General features: G+C 41.2%; 1 protein-coding gene across 10 annotated transcripts in view; it reads left to right on the top strand.

Annotated features, from left to right (window-relative positions):
• LOC121864155 (hornerin-like) overlaps nucleotides 1-19,978 on the top strand; it is a 76,583-nt gene that overhangs the window by 35,789 nt on the left and 20,816 nt on the right. The gene's annotated exons all lie outside the window — the stretch shown is intronic.

Below are 19,978 nucleotides of genomic sequence, written 5' to 3'. Positions count from 1 at the left end.
TTCTTCGCTCTTGAGGTTTTGATATTAACGTGTGTGTGGGGGGGGAGGGGGGGGCACCTGATGATCTAGTTCCCGACGCTCAGGTATCGCCGTGCTGATCCTGGTTGCGTCAGGGCTTGTTGCAGACCTTCGTACCGTCGTCTGAGTCCTGGTGATGTTATGTAACACCCTCCAGCGTCTGGTGGTGTTGTGTATACTTGTGGTGTACACGTCTAGTATTATACCTGTACACTAAGCATATTTTGTACATGTATCGAACTAAAACACGCATGATTACACCTCCAACAAAAGCACACATGGTGTACGTGTCCCTCCCAAAAACACACGTGGTGCAAACATCCGACAAAAACAGTGGCCCCTCCCAGTAAACACACAGATCCAACAAAACAAATAACTGGTGTACACATCCAATAAAACATACACATGGTGTACACAGGTGGTGTACACTATACTTGTACATGAAGAAAACACATACCAGATGACTCATTCGGTGTTTTATTTATAACCCGTAAAATTAGTGACTATTTCCAGCGCCTTGTATCGACTAACACCCCTGCCCCCACACATGCGCGCATTCATACACGCCAGGGAATGCACGCCGCAACACGTAAATATTAGACGAGGAACGAACTATTGCATTCCTGTACCGACAGACATAACACCACTTCCAACACACACTTCCGGTCGACAAATTCCCAAATGAGAAAAATCCCACCAGATCAAAACTCACAACGAAAATTTAATTCCTTTAATCGTATTTATCTTTCTTGAGTGAGTTCCACCTGATCAGTTCCCGGTAACGTTTCTTCTTGTGGGAAATAATATAGCGGTATTTTCTCAGGCTAGGTTTAGTCCATATAGAAACCTCTCGGCTCTTACCTATGTACACAAGCGGTCATGTATGTAAGTTTATTAAATGTATCCTCGGTATTCCAGAGGTCATATCGCTCCCTGGAATACTGTTCTTGCAAGTAGTTCGCCAAATCGATGAAGAAATTTGAGGAATGTGGCTTCAATTATGGGGTAAAGGAGAATTTACAGTCCAGTGCATACTAAGGGTTACTGTAATGTTAATACACCTCTCCTGGTGAGCACTGGCAAGCTTTAAATAACGTGCTGGACACACCATCAGTGAAGAAGTGTCGTGTCTGGTGTCTATTATGGTCAACTTGGGTAATTTCACTGTTTCCAGCCAGGGGATATGTCATATATACGAATGTAAAAAGTAATTAACTCCATGTTACATTTTTGCCTCTCGTCGCTGGTAAGATTGTTCGTCAGTAACAGTTTAACGTCAACATTTAGTTCCTCTTCTTATTCTAAAATTCTCACTGGCGTAAAAGATCTTTGTTGTTGTCCTTTTCCCTTCCTTTCCCTCCCGTGTTATGGTAGCCAGACGACGTAGACAAAACTCCGTGTGTGGACGCCACTTACCTGAAGGTGCAACAACACTGTGACCTTTGCTTTTTATCATCATCCAGTAGCCGTGACCTGGCCCGAGGTTGGAGGAGTGGGGGCAGAACCACACACACACACACACACACACAGGGAGGAAGAGAGAGAGAGTGACACGTTCCTACCACCACCCTCAACCTCGGTATGGGGTGCACAATAAACTAGCTTCTGTTCGCGGGAAATTAAAAAAAAAATCCAAATTCTTGTATATTCAGTAGATGTGTTATTGGTGTTTGTTCTTCCTTCTTCAAACGTTTATTGGTTGTTCATGATATCTAAAAGAACATTGTAGGTTATCTTTGACGATCGTAATAATTAAATTGAAGATTATCAAATATATTATTATTTTATAGAACTTATTTATTTCAGATACAACTATATACGAGTGTTTAATATTTGACAGTTAACAAAGGGATGTGATTAATACAAATGTGTCAAAAACAAAAGCTATCTGGGTTGGTCAAAACACGAGGGAGCCTTCAATCGAAATGTATTATTATATCAGCTGTCTTGTGACCCTTATCGTGTATCTGGGGACTAAACTATACAACAGAGATAAGTAAAATAATAAGTATCTAATTAATAAAGAAAAAAGATGTAGCTAAGATGATGTCACCTGAGTAGACACACCTGTACTTACGTCTCAAGGATCACGGTGGTAAACAGCTGAGAGTGACTCCACCATCGGGAGGACTGATGTGTAGTACGACCTTCACGTACACCCCGAGAGGAAAACCTGATGACTGACCCACTCACGGGGGGGAGAGGTACCACCCACCATGAGGAGTGAGAGGTGAAGCAAGAGGGTGGTGCCAGGTCATGAGTGTGGGGGAGGGGGGTGGCCATGTGCTCCATATTTAGGTGTTGAATATTTCCAGGACGCAGGTGGTAACGGTGTAGAGGGTCTTGTAATGGAGGTTGGTTTTAATATATTCTGCCAGAGAGGGAACGAGAATGAGAGAGATAGAGAAGAGAACGAGACTTTGAACAAGAGAGAGACAGAGAACCAGAACGAGAGAGTATAAAATAATTCACATAATACAAATATAGCAAAAGTGTGTGTGTGTGTGTGTGTGTGTGTGTGTGTGTGTGTGTGTGTCCAGAACGCTTCCAAACTGATCATTGTCGTTCATTAACCACAGTTCCAAAACACACACACACACACACACACACACACACACACACCATTAATAAAACAAACACATAAAAACAAACTTAAAATGTGTTGAATTATTTTTATTATTTTATTCGTGCGAGAAACAATTTGAAAACATTTGGTGGTGGTCCGGCATAATGTAGGTCAGTTATCGACCAGTGTCAGCCAACTGCTTATATGGATCACGGTGCTGGACCTATCATGATGTATTACTTGATGATGAAAATAATGATAGTAATAGAATAAAAATAATAGTACGGGTAATGATGATGATAGTAATAATAATAAAAAACAATAATAACGTAATAATGACAATAATAATAGTAATAGTTAAAGCTTCCTAATTTTAGTTTCCATACACCGACAAACATGATATAATATGTATGTCTTGACTCTAGAGAGAGGTTAGTTTTTATATTGATTTTTGGGGTTCAAGAAGACGAAAAATTCACTGAAATATGATATGACGTTTCCTTACGCTAACGCCCTAATGTTGTGTCGTGACGTTGGCCCTAATAACAGATGTCGTTTTCTGTTGATTAAGGGCGACTTAGTTAAATTTCGTTTTTTTTTTGGGGGGGGTGTGTTGGTGTATATTATGAAACTTTAAATTAGTTTTGATTTTATATAAGGTAACGTGTTATCCTTTTAACTATTACATCATGGCATAACGGTCTTCATCACTTGTAACAACATCTGGGCTCCTAAAAAAAACATGGGCCTCTCGATCAGTTATGGGCCTGCCCCCACCCTCTCGCTGGCTAAAGAGGTAGTGAGTGTCAAGTAAAGGAATGGTAGTGTTGTTGTTGGTAACGTCTAGTCTAGAGGGAGTGGGTCAGGGTCGCTCTTGACACCCCACCGAAGTTCAATAATTGGCGGGAACTACACGACCGCGGAACCCATACTCGGTGCGGGTACAAAGCTGTCCTATACCCAGCCGGAAGAGTGGTGGTGTAATGCTGTATATTTATCTTACATATCTTCTACTTCTCCAATATAAATAATAGATAAGTTAAGGTGCGGTTAGTGATGCTGTAGCCTGGGTTAACATACCAGGTTTCAACTAATGGTGTTCTTCCGGAATCGACTCCCTTGTCGTTTACAGCTTTACACCAAGAAATTCCTGAACGTATCACTATAAAAACCTCTTATAATATGCGTTAGATTAAATGCGCTCCGGTCATGCGTAACTAATCACTTTCCAACACTAATATGCGGGAGATTAGTTGACCTGAACAATGATCTGTGGATATAACCAGTTATGCCCTATCTTGGTGGGTCATTGACAGAGACGCCAAGAAAAATATCAGTCACACTCAGTCACATATTTTCCACGGTGTCGATCAGCTGGACAGCCTAAACTTGTAAGCCTCTTAACTTATTCATAGAAATGTCGAACGTGTGTGCTCGGTGGCAGGACGCGAGTAGGATAATGTGACGAGGATGTTTCTGTAAGAGACGTTGTCGTGATGTGGTGCTGCTGGAGGTGTTGTGTTAGGATGAGAACAACACTTCAAGCTTTAGGTCATTTGTCTCGTATTTAATGTTTTTGTTGTTTTAGTGACCGAAAAGTTCCTGGGGATGGGGCAGTTTTGTGTCTGTCCTCCAAAGTTGGTTGTCGCAGTGACTTGCCTATAGAGTAATTGGATTAAATTCACTTTTTGTATGAACGTATATTATTAATTATTGCAGATTTTGGGTGGAACTGTTAGGCGTGTTGCTGGTTATAGTAATTTATAGTACTAACCAGTTTTGGAGGGTCGGGAAGATGCGCCATTTCCAGCGACTCCTGTATGCCTGGTTGTGGTCAATATCAAGTGTTGGCTCTGTTTCAACGAAATCAATGAATTCACGTTCAGTATCACATAAAACTGAACGAATCCTGTGTTTAACTACGAGTCATGATGTGGGATAAATATTGGAGAAATATTTCGTCTGTGTCGACCCATTAATGCTTGACGTGATACTGAATTCCTTCGTAGTGTTTTTAGTTGCCTCTATTGTATACGAATAACAAAAAGGCTCTAGTGTGTCAGATGTGAATGACATTAATATCCTGAAAGTGAGAAGTAGTAACCTTGTCCTAGATCCAGTGAAAGGGACCAATATAAACTAGATCTATACCATACGTCTCGTGACACTACAGTACTGAGTGAGTGACGTAGGTGTGGCCAGGGAGACGACACGCCCACACCAATGACCAATTCTGAATCCTTATCATTATTAAGTTTGTTTAGACCGAAATGTTTTATGCTTTTGGAGTAAATTACATCGAAAATAACCATGATGAAATTAAAATATACTGTACTCCAAAAGTTAAGTGTGATGGCGGGTTAAATAATGTGTCATATATAAACTACAATGATTCCAGATTATTTTTCAAACTACTGATTGCAAATAACGCTGGGATGAATCTTTTATATCAAATTTATCTTGTTTTAAATAATACCCGAGTATAATTCACCAATGACGTTTGTTATATACCGATTATGTATGTGTGGTTTTAGCGAACAAAGTTTTATTCTTCATATAACACTCGTGCCTAAAGTGTGTTGTTTATGTTTCAGAGGTATATACAACATTAAGCTCACAACAACGTAGACAAACCTTTATTTAACATTACACTGGAAATAACCGTACAATTTCACTCTAATTTATCTAATCTTTCTTTGTATATTCGTTATAATTTAATGTATACAAACCACGGGATATTTTTTCATCAAATTGGACATAAAGTTATAAAGACGATAAGGCAGTGATAAATATTAATTTGTTGTGGGATTTGGGCGTTTGTGATTGAACACTGGCGGGGGGGGGGGGGAGACATATTTATTTATTTATTTATTTATTTCTGTAGGTTGTTAATATTTTTGTCATCATTCGCTCCATGTTTATTCCCTTTGAGGTTCATCGTGATTTACTAAGCGTCTACACACAACTGCATGTTCCTAAGGTAGTCTAGCAAATTATCAACGTGCGTGCCATTTGTAAAGAATAATGAGTGTAATGCTTTTGAATACAAGGCGGTGGGAATAGTCTTTAATTTCTGGTAAAGTTTCTCATTTGATTTTATAGAATGTTGTTCTTTTTTTGTATTTTCTTACCAGACAAGAAAAATCGATGTGATTCTATTTAAATGATGAGGAACCTTGACATGTTAGGAATCTAGGTTGAAGGTTAGAATGTAAGGTGTGTGTGTGTGTGTGTGTGTGTGTGTGTGTTCTTGTCATATTTATTTGTGTACATACATGCTAGACAGCCTCCAGATGATAGTGTAGCAAATAAGAGTAATACATACATACGTGTTTCTAGATCCAAAAGATTGCTGGAGACGTGATGGCTAACAAGGGATAATGATGGTTTACGAGCGATACACTAGTAAAAATAATGACCCTTGACACAGACGTTGGGAGCAAACACGTATTACACTCGTACATCCTAATCTTTATGGAATTACTCTAAAACATTTGATTAAAGTGAAAGATACTAAAGGAAGACTCTTGTTACGTAGATAGTCAAGTAATAGAGGATATATTTAACTTAATTAGCCTTAGTGAGGGTGAAGTTGTTGCTAGTCTAAGCGCCTTGAGCCCAGTGTGGTGAGGGGTTGGCGGGAGAATGTTGACACTTCCGTTCTCTCTGCACCTTAGGTTAAACAAAGTCTCCTACACTAACCTGTTCGTGTTTCGTATTTTGTTGTTGCTGTTTCTCATGTCCAGTACCAGGCTTCTAACCCTTTCTCAAGTGTTATGAACAATTTCAAATTTCTTGGTAAAGATGTGTGATGGAGGAGGCAGCTTGGTCCTGGGTTTCGTGGGGGCGGTGGGTGAGAGTAAACACTGACTGGGCCTTGGTTATCATGACGTAAGGTTAGCAGGAAGGGCTGTGACGACCTTATCCATGCCTCTTGTTTACACATTCTGGCTGTGTCAATACGTCTCGTAGCCAACCTTTTCGTACCTGATGATGGGTGACCTTGGATCATACACAGGTTAAGGAAAATACAAATAAAGAGATGAATATAACAAAACATTAGTCGATGGCGGAAGGTGTTGTTACAGGGGAATGACAATACAATAAGCAAATCATCTTGTGTACACGGGAAGACGCGCCTGCCAGTCTTGCGTACATACGTGGGTGTGTTGCTCTGGTGCACGTGGTGGTGACGAAGCAGGGGAGGATCAGGTGTTAGTGACGCTTTATTGGTTATTTATCAGTTTCTTGTTGTTGTGTTTAATGGCTCTTCAATTGTTAAAAGCTTTGATATGTTACCCTAAGATAATGAACCTTACTTGTTTAGGAAATTAGTCGTACTTTTGTTTTGCTTTTATTATATTTTCTGGCAAGTGTGTAAAGGTGAAGGTCACACCCACGTAAAATAATAAACTAGAGAATTAGACGCTACAGAGACGTACACATTGTGTTTTAATGTCCCAGAGTTCCATTACGAAGATTAAGTAGCTTTTTTTTAATGCATCTTCCATAATTTATAAACAAAGTCGATGTCTAACTGGTGGATTAATGTTCTGACTCAAAGATTAATTGACATATTCACCTTTAACCTCTCTAGTATTATCTGTAGCCGCTCAAAACATTTGGTCGAGATCGGTTAGACATCAAAATCGCAGGTTGATGAATTACTCTGCCATAACTTGAGTTCCGCGGTCCCCGGAACTACTGTACATTAGTGTCTAGTTTGTTGTCATAAATAATATCACCTGCCCAAATTATGACATAAAAGTTAAAGAGGCTTAAATTTTGGGCCTTTATTATGTTTCGTCTAGTTTTTTCCCCGAAGGACGTAAATTATTCCTGGTAGCTGTTGAGGTTTCCTAAAAGATAACGAAGCGACCCATTATTCTACTCCTTGGAATAAAAATAATTTACTAACGAGCAGACATTAATATTTATAGAGAAGTGGGAGAGGGAAGGCTAAGAATAATAGTTAAATGAAAACAAAAAAATAACTGGGATGGACAAAACAAGTAGAGGAAAATTTATTAAGGAGTGTGATTTAAGAATTGTGGTCTGGTGATACCACAAACAAAAGAAGCTCGCGGTTTTATTTGGAAATATGAGTAAACGAAACGATAATTTGTATGTGTTTGTACGAGTATGTTTTTGTCGTGTGTGTGTGTGTGTGTGTGTGTGTAGGAGACAGGTCATAGCAGGAGGAGGAGGCAGTAAGGGCGGGGGTGCAAAGGTCATAGCAGGAGCAGGGTGAAGCGAGGTCATATCAGGAGCAGGGTGAAGTAAGGTCATGGCAGGAGAAGGAGCAGGCAACAAAGGGGGTGAGGGGGGTGTAGAGGTCACAGCGGTGGCTGCCAATAACTGGTCACACGGGTTGTTGATGGATAACCGGAGGCCAGGTGAGCCCAGCTACAGGTATACTGCCCTCCTCCCTCACCATAGTTGTGTACCTGAGGGAGGAACACTGTCTCCCTCACCATACTTCTCCTGTCTCCCTCACTATACTTCTCCTGTCTCCCTCACTATACTTCTCCTGTCTCCCTCACTATACTTCTGCTGTCTCCCTCACTATACTTCTGCTGTCTCCCTCACTATACTCCTGTCTCCCTCACTATACTCCTGTCTCCCTCACTATACTCCTGTCTCCCTCGCTATACTCATGTCTCCCTCACCTTACTTCTCCTGTCTCCCTCACCATACTTCTCCTATTTCCTTCCCTTATACTCCTTCTTCCTTCACCATACTCCATAGTGTTGACATAGGAATCATATATGTGTGTTGTAGTGGTGTGTCTGCCTTGTGTCGGTTGTTCACATCTCACAGTATGTTTAAAAGTATTGATCAAGAGTGTTGGTTGCCCCTCCCCTACAAACCCGGCCGAGTCTTTAATACCCAGCGTTTATTACTGTGATAAACGGGGAGGAGGAGGAGGTTGAGTGCAAGAGGGAGGGTGTGACGCGTTTATGCAGAGTGGTTGTGTGTGTGTGTGTGTGGTCACGTTCGACTCCTTCTAAGCTGTGAATAATATCATTAGTGGGTTAATGTCCACTGGTTAATTTACATCCTTTCATCGACTTACTTATAAATGGTATATTGTAGAGTTCATGGCATTTGCCTTATGTTAGATTCTTGTTTATATCATTATCCAGCAATACTTTCAAGATACCAAAGTGACAAATGTTATGTTTATTAATGTTGATATACCTGTATTAATGAATCAACAGATCTCACAATAACAAGCAGGTGTATGACTGTATCTACGTTAAGCCGAAAGGAAATGTCTCGTTAAGTTAAATCCTTGACTTAATGATCTCAACACATAACTGAGCTAGAGAGAGAGAGTGTGTGTGTGTGTGTGTGTGTGTGTGTGTGTGTGTGTGTGTGTGTGGTTCATGTTTTAAATTTGATATATTCGTTATTGACTTATAGTTGTAAAGCACCAAAACACACACACACACAGACACACACCACAATGAATGCTTCCACCTAGCTACCTGGTGTGTGGTGCTGGTAAATACTCAATACTCCTTGTTAAATAAACTACATGAACCAAGTGGATTAAGTGTTGTGAATAGGTGTGTGTTGCAGAGACTGACACTGAGGACATTTTTTTTGACAAGTACAGCATCACACACAGCCCAGGAAGACGTGATGTATTGTCATATATTCTTTCAAGGCTGTATGTTCTAACTGGAAACATGTGATAGGAATTGGCTTGTTGGAGTGTTCTTGAATCTCTTGTTCCTTTCCTCTAAAATACAAGTTAGAGTTCAACACACACACACACACACACATGCACACACACACACACACATGCACACGCACACACACATGCACACGCACACGCACACACACACGCACACACACATGCATATTAAAAACCGAAGCTATTTACCACGAACTGTTAACATTCCACCAAATCTTCGTCTGCACTAAGCTAAAATCCAGTCAACAGTTAGTTTGCTTTTTTTAGGTGTTATTGCCTGCTGGTTATGACAACAAGCATAAACACAATAACAAGTATGTCTGTTACGAGTTTGTGTACTGTAGCGAGTGTATAGTCTGTTACGAGTTTGTGTACTGTAGCGAGTGTATAGTCTGTTACGAGTTTGTGTACTGTAGCGAGTGTATAAAGTAGGTTTGGTCAGGTCAAGTTGTAGGTAAAGTTAAGTCAGATTAGGTTAAGGCAGGTGTGTGTATGTGTGCTCACCTGGTAATTGGTGACCAGGTAACCTTGCCCATCTACCACCCCCCCCCCTGTCCTTATGCGTCATCTGACTTGTGATTATACTCTCCTGAAGTCTTTTAAGTCTTATTACTCACGCGAGGTATTTACGGGCACAGTACACCAACTCCTTCCTGTGGTTTGGTCATGGTGAAGGTTACGTGATAGTGAAATAATACAAGGTATTTGGTGCGTCTTATTCCCAGGAAGTTAATGGTGCACTTGATGACGTTTTTATTTATTTATTTATTTATTTTTATTTATTTATTTATTTATTTATGTATATTTTTATTTATTTATTTATTTTATTTATTTATTTATTTATTTTTTTTTTTTGCGGAATCTGATCAAATACATCTACTTAGGTGTGAAGGGGCGTGAATGGAGGGAGGAGCCCTGACGTGTGTAGATGGAACCTATAGGGTGGTCATGCATGTGAGGGAACAGGTAATTAACCGAGCCAGGTGAAGGGTAGTGACCTGGCCTTGGTAGAGGTCAACACGCCGTCACACACTAACTCACTAGAGGTGAAAATTACACGTTATGTCATCACGACCTTCTGGCTGCCACTAGGAGAGAGACATATTTTACCGCCATATTGACATTTTGGAAACCATAATGGGTAAAAGAAAGTAGTACTGAAGATAGAAGAATTAACAATACCTTTCTAAAAATCATAAAGAATGTTGTGGAAAGTTTTTATGTTGAATAGAAACAGTATTCAAAGGGTTGGTTATGTTGCATGATAAGACTTTAATCAGAGAATATTTTTTACACCGCCTTGACCTTCTGCTGAGTCTTTATCCAAGTTCAGATATAAACTAAGATTGAATCACATTGACCAAAGTTGTTCCGGTGTGGATTTGAAAAAGTTATATTGTTTTATTTTTTTTGTATAGCAAGACGTTTCTAATTTGTCTGTGTCAGGGTATGTTTATCTGTCGGTCTCGTTCTGTCGGTCTCGTTCTGTCGGTCTCGTTCTGTCTGTCTGTCTGTCTGTCTTATCTCTACGTTACTGTTATATAGTAATGTGTTAAGCAAGTGTAATGGCGACAGGGAAGAAGTGAAGAGTGTATTGGAAATTATATATACATTGTTGTTCTGCGGTTTGAGTGACCAGGAGTAATCGTGAGTAACCGTGAGTGACCGAGTAGTAGTTACGACGGCTGGGTGACCCTCTGTGGCACTTCAATATCAAACATGAGGGTGTGTCTGTCTGTCTGTCTGTCTGTCTCCCTCCCTCCAACACCCTTCAGATATACCAGCTGAGTGTGTAGAGTGGCAGCATAGGAGGGTGTGTTGTGTTGAGGGCGTGGTCTTGTATTCCTGAAGGTGATCTAGGATGGTGTTGTTAAATGCGTCTAGTCCTTGTGTGTGTGTGTGCGTGTGCGTGTGTGTGCGCGTCCCATCACACACACACACACACACACACACACATGCCTCGTTGCAACACCCACTCCCTTCACCTCCTCCTCCCTCTCACCACCACTACACACCTGTCATTGTGTTACTGCCTCTCCTCCTCCCATCACTACACACCTGCCATTCATTGTCTATATCTATCTATCTATCTACCAACCGTGTTTACTCACCTGATCAACAATAAACAGTGAGCCAGCCTTAATAGGACCTTAAATTTTGACCTTTCAGAACTCTCACGTTAATTTAGTATACTGTAACTTTTAATATAAACTCGTATTGCTATCGTTCCCACCACTGACACCAACTTAAATGTGGTATTATAAGTAACACGTATCTCTCTCTTCTGTGGTCTTACAGGTATAATAAATGAATAAATTAACTCTTATTTTTACATTCTAAGTTCAAGGATTTTTTTTTTTTTTAGCATTGAAGTGAATCGTGACTCTGGTTGGTAATGGAGATGGTGGTGGTGGGGGGGTGGGGGGGGTAAGAGAGGTGACAGGGTAGACAGATGACAGTGTAGAATAGCTGTTAGTAAAGTCAGGGTTATGTATACTACGGCGTCCCTGTAGTGAAGGTGTTAGGGGAGATATGCTACTAAAGACCCTGTGTATGGTGTTAAACTAAACTGCTTTTAATAACCTCCTCCTCCTCTCACCCCGTCCTCTCACCCAGGCACACCAAGGCTCTCTCTCGCCCATTCTGTGTTCATTTGCGAGTTTTATTGGTGGTAGTTGAGTGAGGGTCGAGAGGTGATGCTCTAAGCTGGACATTGGCTCTACCATCAGAGAGAGATGGGGGTAGAGATAGGGAGAAGAAGAGAGAGAGAGAGGGGAAGAAAAGAATAGAGAAAGGGGGAGAGAGGGGATGGAAGACAAAGAAGAAAGATAGAGAGAGAGAGAGAGAGAGCGCGCGCAAAAGATCCCTTATAAGGTTTACCAATGATACTGTCTGGCTCCGTGCAGGCGAGGAAAGTTAGGTTAGGTTAATCCTTGATCATAATCCTGCCATCTGACGTCAGGTGGTGCCATCTAACGTCGGGTAGTGCCCTCTGACGTCGGTGTAGTGCCCTCTGACGTCGGTGTAGTGCCCTCTGACGTCGGTGTAGTGCCATCTGACGTCGGGTAGTGCCCTCTGACGTCGGTGTAGTGCCCTCTGACGTCGGTGTAGTGCCCTCTGACGTCGGTGTAGTGCCTTTCTGAGACTAAAGATCACAGCATATTGGAGACATAGACATGAACACTGTAGCGATTTCCATTGTCGAGTTATAACCCTGGCATATAAAATTTCGTGGAGATCGTGTGAATATTCGTCTTACAAAATCAACATTGTCCTTCCTTGTGTGGAGGACAATAAGGTATAGTACACCATCAGTAAATACACTTGTTAGGTTTATATACACACAGCCTGTCGTCTATACACTCTCTGGCTCAACAAGTTTACCATCTGTTGTTGGGTTTTAGGTACAGAACGTCGCAAATGACTCACTTCGGCCGTCATCTGCATCTGCCAGGTATACTATAGTCTTCCCTTCTGATTGTGGGGTTTATCCTTGCCCTAGAAGATGAGTTACATTGATCAGTTATCTTCCTTGGGATAATGGTGACATTTATTGACGTACCGATGTGATGTTGGTACTCGGCCTTCACCTACTGCTATAAAGAGAGAGAGAGAATCAGGTTTTAGTTGTAATTTAGCAGATGTTTTGGGTTAGTTTTTTGTTGCTTGATTCTTCTTCCATCTCCTCTCTCTCCGTAAATGACTCATTTTATATCGGCCCCACCTCACCTTGCCCCACCTCACCTTGCCCCACCTCACCTAGTCCACCCACCACACCACCTCACCTCATAACCCCTTAACTACCATTTCTTTTACCAGTTAACTAAGACATAAACTCAGGCATTCCATCTGTGAACCTCCTCAGTGTGACTCAGGTGAAGGAGTGAGCGTATTGTCCCCGTAGATTCTGTATATGAAGAGCAAGCCGAGATGTGGTAATATTTATTGTCCCACGATATTTTTATGTATCGATAGTAGTATTTTGATATCTTTTTACGTGTACCTGTGTCAATATTTGTACCCGTGTCTGTACTTGTATCTGCCTTGGGTGGTACCAGAGTCGTGCCTTCTTATTATCGTGTAATTTCCCGTATCTGGCAAACACTTCAACTCCTCCACTGCCTCGACCCAACCACCTGCCCGGGTTACTCATGCATGTTGTGACGACGTAGAATCTGTGATCAAGTTTCTATTATTCTCTTAGTTATGTCAACACTCCAATGTAACTCGGCAATATATGACACCAGGATTCATTATGTTGTACGGGCGGATTCTATGTTATTCAAATACAGTTCTGGGTTCGGGGGTTCGGGTTTTGGGTTTGGGTTTGGACTGGGATTTGGAGTTTAATTATTACACTGGGGAGGGAACAAGCAGTCTGGATTAAGATGCTGGTGTGTGTGTGTGTGTGTGTGTGTGTGTGTGTGTGTGTGTGTGTGTGTGTGTGTGCCCCGCCTAACTTAAACTTTCGAGGGATATAAATTGGCTTCAACACACTCATCGAATACCTATGATACTGAAGTGAATTTATAATCACTTTATTACCAGATTAATGCAAACTACAGCTAGTCCACTTATCATATTAACCTAGCCTCAGCTGACCCATTTCTCACATATAGCCTTACCTAACCTAACCTAACCTAACCTAACCTAACCTTGAAGATGTGTTGTTTTGGTTTTAGGAGTATAATGTTGGGTTCTGTTGTGTGTTCAGAGGAGGAGAGGGGGGAGGAAGTATCATTGAGATGCAAGGTGGCGGTGTGTGTGTGTGTGTGTGTGTGTGTGTGTGTGTGTGTGTGTGTGTGTGTGTGTGTAGACTGAGGCACGGGATGTGAGGTAGGAGGTGTGTAGGAAGATCTGTAGGTGGGTGAAGGTTATATAGCTCTAGGTTTACCTGCTCTAACACCTGTCTGAATTTATATAAGAAATTATGTGATGTGATTAAGTTCCATATAGTCATTTTATAGTTCTTAGTGGAGGTATTTGCCAAGTTTTTACGATTCATTTTTTATGGATACAACAGGTTTTGGTGATTTGTGTGTGGGGTTTTGAGGTGTAGTTAAAGGAGAGGTGGGTGAGGTATTTGATAAAACTGGGTTGGTTAGGGTAGAGTCGTGCCCCCACGCTTAGGTATCAACCCCTTATTCACCTTGGCTCCCTGTGTGTGTGTGTGGAAGAGCAGTACTAATTACCCAGGTGTTCAGACTGCCACCACTTGCCTCTACAGACAGTTCCTCCTCCTCAATTGGTATACACAGTGAGGCTATGTAAGCACCACACACACACACACACCCACACACACACCCACACCCACACACACACACCCACACACACACACACACACACCCACACACACACACACCCTCACTCTCCCCTTTCATCTTAATCACCAGATACTTCTTACGTAACTTCTTTCTTTTTACCATCATTATCCCTCGCCTTCTCCCTCCTCTCCCTCTCCTCCTGCTCTCTGTCTTTCTCACCCTAATGCACACTCCACTGTGCACCCCTGGGACAGTCACCAGTAGTATGATGGTGTAACAGTCGCCAAGTTGTTTATTTTGGAAGTTATATAATCTTATGTTTATAATTATCTATCGATCTATATATTACGATAGTCAGGGTTAAGAAAGGGAGGTTGGTGTTGATAGTGGAGGTGCTGATGGTAGTGGTGATAATGGTAGTTTTAGTGGTGGTAGTAGTAGTGGGTAATCCTCGCATGTCTGGTATAGTAACCCTTGCATACAGGGGTGTCCGTCAAGTCAAGTTCAGTATATACTGATTAAACTAACATGCTAAAAAGTACTTATTACCTTCCTACTTTTGTCTTATATTTCAACAATACTGCAGAGTTCTATATGGATTTAGAATAAAATTAATTCCAAGGTATGCATAGTGTAGCGTCCGAGTTGTCAATATTTTCCCCGCCACCTCACCCACCCGCTGTTATTTTTCTTACAATTACTTTATTTATACCTTAATCGTTATCTTTTAGGAAACTGGAAATAATGTCAATAAAGATCAAATTATCAATATATTCAACACAAAATCTGGTAAAGATCTTGACGTAATATTGAGGGTAATGTAATATAATCAAGACGACAGCGTAATGATGTCACGAAACGCTAAAATTCACCATTTCCTGTCAGTGTAATAATGGGGGGGGGGGAACCTAGTCATTCTTATCCTCCGCAGTTAACACTTGTAGTCGCCCTTGGTGGTCATCACACACACCAGCTACTTTTTGTAACCCGACATGCAAATTTACACACGTCCATCCATCTTGTCCGAACCTCCTCCTCCGGCCGCCTGCACAGTCATAGAATTCAGTCACCCAAGTTTGTTCAGTGTACACAAAAACTGCCCTGCATATAACAAGGATGTTTTGTAGGTCTCATATTTATGTCTCTCTTAATTTCAATTTATTATTATTTCAGGAATACGATAATTTGATAATTTTCGATAATCAGCAAGAAGCTTTGTGTTAACCTTTGGGTCTGTAAGTTAATTAATTTCCACCAGTACTGTGTGTTATATTAACTTATATTTTACAACTATAAATAAGTATACAGTATAATGTACCCCAGCTTGGACCATTCCTCGCTCGCTTAATCCGTTATAATGACAGCACAGGGGGGGCCATAATCCCTCCAGACGACTCTCATTTGTTTTTTCAAGGTCATGGTTCGTGATTGTCTCAGGTGGGGGACGGGGGAGGGGTTGGCGCCCCTCGTGTTTTGAATTACAGGTTTTGTTTTGGGTACGCGTGCCTCATGTGATCACCTCCGCTCACTGGTGCACTGATTACACCATATACGCTCTAGGGAAGGAACATCAAGCTCCGATAATACACGTGGCTCTGACCATTACTTAAAATACGCTGTTAGATGGCGCATGGGAGTGAGTTTGTTGCATTATTTTTTTTAAAGCAATCTCATTAACGTATGAGAATAATATATACATCATTATCTTTGTAGACTTATTGTAATATTTATTTTTATATCGTCAGTCAGTGGAAGTTAAAATAAGATGATAATGGAAGTTGTTGTGTGTCAGTGTAATTTACATTAAGGTAGCATGACACTTCCCGTCTAGGCGTTGTCAGATAATCCATAATTCCAGGTAAACCTTTACAGCGATGGAGGAGAGGGAGGGGGTGAAGGTGCGAAGGATAGTGCATGGAGGGCGGGGGGTGTTGGCACTATGGCACCACCCATCATGCGCCACACATTAAGGCTCGCCACGGTCACACAGCGCCATTACTCTCTTGATATATTACAGCGTATGGTAGAGATGGTTACAAGAATACCAAGGTCGTCTTAGGCAAGGAATTATAAAGTACTTACTAAAAAGTAGAAATAAATTAGGGTACATATCAGGTACTCATTACACACACACACACACACACAGGTATAATTACAGACCCAGTTAACGTACCAGGTAGTCTACGTTCGAGGTCAGGTATAGAACGAAAATAAGGAAGTTCCTCTTTAAGTTGATGTTGGTAGACCTTTGAAACAATCTACCAGCTGAAGCAATGGAAGATTAGTAGATGGTGGGTTCCTACACAGACCTCTGGCTTCCTCTACCTTCTAATTGTGGTGACTTCAGTGAATAAAGTACAGGTGAGTATGATTAGCACTCACTAGGTACTCCACACGCTAGGTACAGGTAAACAAACTTCATTCAGAGGACTAGTATTCAACACACATAAACAGCACCTCAGTTACACCTCAGATACACAACATGAACACACAAGACTCACAGAAGATCGTAGAGCCAAGGTCAAGCAACACATAGGCATACAGAGATGATGTACCCAGGTCAGGTAACACGAAGGTCACTCATAGGTCACATAGATATAGACTAAGGTCATGCACACACGCCAAGGGGTACGAGGTATGAACGTACAGGTAAACAGTGTCCGGAGTACTATTTAACTCCGCGTGCATGACAGATGGCGGAACACGTAATGGTTTGTGTGCGGTAATCGTATTGTCTTTCTCACTGTGTCTTAAGAAATCAATGTTTATAATCGTGTGGGCGTCGTGTTTCTCAGTGACACGCAAGGACACGGGGTAGAGAACAGACGCCACGACGCCTATTACCTCCAGACGCCACGACGCCTATTACCTCCAGACGCCCCGACGCCTATCACTTCCATGACGCATGCGTATCCCCTCTCCGCGCCATGACGCCTATTACCTCCCCAATGCCATGACACCTATCACCTTAATTAAAAAAAAATCTTGAGAAATATTTAACTAACATGTCAAAATATCGAGAAAGTGTCAACTACAATGTCTAACTCTTGAAAAATGTCCGTCTATACTCTAGAATGTCTGAATCCTAAGAAACATTAATTTATTTTACGTAAAACTTGGAAACATTCATCAGCATTCGACTTAAGTTTTGTAAATTACGAGGAATTTTTATAGTGTGTGTGTGTGTGTGTGTGTGTGTGTGTGTGTGTGTGTGTGTGTATACCTTGAGAAATAACCAACAATGCTTTATATTTTTTTTTTGCATTGAGTTTCCGAGTCTCGTATCGTATGTTGTATATTTTGGCGGGATATGACCAAGCCTACCAACCTTACCATACACCAAAGGCTGAAAAAAATGTTAGTATGACCAAGCCTACCAACCTTATCATACATCAAGGGCTGAGAAAGAATCAGTAAGGCCCCGTCACCAGGCCCCATTCACCTCTGTTGGCTGGTAGCGAAAAAAGTGGTTAGGTCAAGCTAGCCAGCCCTCGGAGGCTTGGCTACTTGGGACGCCCGCCGTCTGCCCCACCCAAGGTAGAGTAGGCTCTTGTGTTGATGGTTCAGCTGAATGATAATAATAATAATAATAATAATAATAACAACAGTAATGATAATAAATTAATAAGTAATGATGATAATGATAATAGTAACGGTTATCGTAATAATAATAATAAACCCTCTTCGTTGTTATCGGTGAAATAAAAAAAAACACACAAAGGCAGTTAAGAGAAAGGTGCAAGACAATGTAGAAAGTGAGAGGAAGGAGGTGAAACAGCAAATACACCCACACATAACAGTTCCTCATATCCTCTACTTGTACGCGTGATATACAGTACAACTCAATTCCCTTTCTACAGGATGTGGTGTAGGCTGTTTTTAGTACTATCAAGAATAAGATAGTTGAATGTGATTTATTTGTGAACCTAACGGAGGCATCGTGATTTAGGGTCGTAATTGGATTTAATGAGTCCAGAATATAGCGAAATATCGTATCGTGGAGTTAAGACTTTCATGGAGCATCGACTTTATGATGGCAAACAAAGTGTACAGTAGTTCTGCAAGGTTGTGTGCTGGAACCATTGACGCTTGCCTCTACAGTACCATAAATGACATGACAGTGTATTCGATCATTGATATAAATATTTGCCGATGACAGTAACATATTTAGCGAAAAGGGACATTAATTTTAGGGCGAATATGTACAGAAATATTATCGGCGTCAACATGGCTGCAAAAATTTATCCTAGAATTCGAAGTTGAGAAACGTAAGATGACGCGCCTTAGTTTAGATAGATGTTAGGAAATATAGAATATGTGCTAGTATAGTGAAGTCATTTCCTTAATTAATGTTTGAAGTGAGAAAGATCTGAAAATAAATGTCACATAGGCAAGTCAGTTACTGTCAGCCGCACGGGAGCCACAGTTATAAGGGACTGACTGTATTTTTTGCCTGTCACCAGTCTAGATGAGGTTAATAGGTTTGATATAACAAGTAGGACACAGTTGTTTGTTTTTAATGAATATTTAATAAGCAGTTTTTTATCCATATTTTCCATTACTTATGAATATTTTGTGTGGGTGCGTATGTATATATATTTATTTATATGGGTGATTTGAATAAAATAAAGATAAAAAATAAGGCATATATACGTACATCTTATAAAGGATTTCCTGTCAGAGCATAAGCCTTAAATATACAATGATGAAAGCTGAGTTACACCACCACCCCACACGACCTCCTGCTTATGATTCACCCCATCGTGCCTCACTCACCCTATGTTGCCAGGTCAGGTATTCCAAGTATCCCCGTCCAGACAAGTGAGGGGAGTAGGGAGGGGGGTAGACGTCAGACCAGGGTGAGAGAGAGAGGTGCGCGTTGGCTACTAGTTACCCAACCTCTCGCTCCACCTTCGCTTTCGTTAGAGGTCAGTGTGGTAAAGAGAGGTATATAGAGATGATGTGTATGGGAGAGAGGCCGCAAGCGTGGGTGTGTGTGTGTGTGTGTGTGTGTGTGTGTGTGTGTGTGTGTGAGAAACAACGAGAATGTGAGAGTGAAGGAGTGAGAGAGAGTGCCCCAACCCACCTTGATGCCTGGTGGTTCTCAGAATAATCTCCATCATCGTAAAATGCTCTCCAGTAGGTCGTAGTTCATGATGTTTATTTTATCATCACTACATCTGTCATATCTCTCCATATGTTCAAATGTCAGATAAACTTGACAAACCCCTGAAAAGGTGTCAGAGGACTGTCAGGATGTGTCAGTTTCTTTATCACTGACAGTTTCACAACAGTCTGTCATATTTTCACAATGTTGGGGTCATTTACGTGCTTATGACATCATGTATATATTTGTGACCGCAGTAAGGTGTTGGGCAAACCTAGGAATGTTGGGAGTAGAGTGTCAGCACCACACCGTAGAACACT

The sequence above is a fragment of the Homarus americanus genome, unplaced genomic scaffold (genome assembly GCF_018991925.1).
Source record: "Homarus americanus isolate GMGI-L3 unplaced genomic scaffold, GMGI_Hamer_2.0 scaffold26351, whole genome shotgun sequence".
Lineage (NCBI taxonomy): Eukaryota > Metazoa > Arthropoda > Malacostraca > Decapoda > Nephropidae > Homarus > Homarus americanus.
The sequence above is the reverse complement of the archived record's forward strand: the minus strand, read 5'-3'. Positions and strand labels throughout refer to the sequence as shown.